We start from the raw sequence: 2,060 nt of genomic DNA on the forward strand, positions 1-2,060 counted from the left end.
ATGCAGCCATAGTACACGATATTAATCAAAGATTGCTTAATTATGTACCCTAAATGCATACAGCATGATCTGATAAAACGCAACACCTTATAATATTATCAGAGACAGCTGCAAGTTGATTTATATGTATCAAAATAGATTCCATGAGTTTTTGTGTTGTATGAAACATTTGGAAAAAAGACGTTTTTATAGTATTTGGGGATTAGAATAAAAGTTTGCAGCAGTACTACACGTATTAGGTTGCACCGTAAGCAAAATGAAATCATCTCATTTTTCTTTCTTTCTTTGTAACAGAAACGAATAGTTGCTGAGATTAATTAGAACCCAGATCATCTGATTTTTAACACAATCACTGTACCGAAAGTGTTCACATGACAACGACTACTCTTCTCTTCTCGGGATGTCATTTTTCGTACTCCATAACTTCTGTGTGCTCTTCCTAATTAAAGTTTTGTCTTCAGAATAAACGATTAATTAAAATTAAAATTTTTCCGTACATTACTATTTTACTCGGTGATTTTTTTTTCTTCAAATTAATCAAAATTTTGCTCAAAGTCTGAAAACTAATATTATTTGATTAGAAAAAAATAGACTAGACAATGTTGTTATAATTAATGGAAAAAAGACACCTGTTCTAATTATGCATAACATATCTCACTTTCTCTGTTTAGATCGTTGATTTCAGTACATATTATTCAATTTGAAAGAGAGGACGGAAATATTAATTTATCATAAAATAAAAACATCATTTTTCTAACAGCAAAAAGAGAGACTACAGCTTTTGAATAATAAAGAAGAATTACATGTCCAAATGAATATTACAGTTATTTTGATAACAGTATGTTTTATGATAGACAATACGACTGAGACGGACATTTGTGGAGGGTAAGTATTTTAACTTTATGTTTATGAATAAACTCTTTTTTAAGATTTATCAATATAAGGAAAACAGTTGATAACGAAATGAAATTAAGTTATTGATATTCTAGAACGCAATAATCACGAAAGTAACCATATCATTTTGTAGCCAAAATGGGACTACGTGTTGTGTAGGGTATCAGTGGAACGACACGCTAGGAAAATGTTTACGTAAGTATGACATAGAAGTCAAGATTTAAATTAACATTGAGATCACCAACGTTATATAATATTTGTCTGATGTTCAACAGGTTGTAAAAAGGGCTTCACTGGTTTTAACTGCAGGACCCCCTGCCAGTTCCCAACAAACGGGTTGGACTGTCAGTCGATATGTTACTGCAGCAACGACCCATGTCATTTTGCGGATGGCTGCATCGGAACAACTATGATAGGTGAACTACGAACACATCATTCCTTATATTTAATAGCATGTCCGTTTTCCTTAATCAAGTCGATTATAGATTTAAAAATAAATGACTACTTATATATACTCTCAACGTTGATTTTAGAAATGTCACGAAACAATAGATAATCATGTTATAAACATTTGTGTAGATTATCAGGAATCCGTATACCCCATTATCATGTTTTATTGTCGTTTTACTGAGAGCAAGGAACAGGTAAAAAATAAAAACTGAAGAGAAAAAATAAAGATATACAGAAAAACATTTGATCTTGCATTTACTTTTTAGAAAACGACAGTTTGTATAGATTAACGTCTATAGACAGCCTTAATGATGAAATGGTGACTAACAGCCAGCCATCAAAGATGACGATTGCAACCATTGTTCTTGCGACAGTTGCTTTCAGCATTTTACTGGTGATTCTTTTTACCTATCGAGTGGAAAAACGTATTAGATTTATGAACCACCACTCACAATATGCATGATTCAAAGAATTCCAATAATCATTCCATAAATCATTAATATTTACTGTGCTCATTTTTAGCTCACCTGAGCCAAAGGCGCAAGTGAGCTTTTCTGATCACAATTTGTCCGTTGTCTGTCGTTGTCGTCGCCGTCGTAGTCGTTGTTGCCGTTGTTGTCGTCGTCGTCGTTGTTAACTTTTCAGGTTTCATCTTCTTCTCAAGAACCACTGGGCAGATTTCAACCAAATTTGGCACAAAGCACCAATAGATGAAG

At 33.0% G+C, this 2,060-nt stretch overlaps 1 long non-coding RNA gene across 1 annotated transcript; it reads left to right on the forward strand.

Annotated features, from left to right (window-relative positions):
- Nucleotides 1-545: 545 nt before the first annotated feature.
- LOC136272493 (uncharacterized) lies at nt 546-1,304 on the forward strand. Its single transcript, XR_010710500.1, has 3 exons — nt 546-885; nt 1,028-1,089; nt 1,170-1,304. It is a non-coding gene; the product is annotated as an uncharacterized lncRNA (long non-coding RNA).
- Nucleotides 1,305-2,060: the final 756 nt, after the last annotated feature.

The sequence above is a fragment of the Magallana gigas genome, chromosome 10 (assembly GCF_963853765.1).
Source record: "Magallana gigas chromosome 10, xbMagGiga1.1, whole genome shotgun sequence".
Classification (NCBI taxonomy): Eukaryota; Metazoa; Mollusca; class Bivalvia; order Ostreida; family Ostreidae; genus Magallana; species Magallana gigas.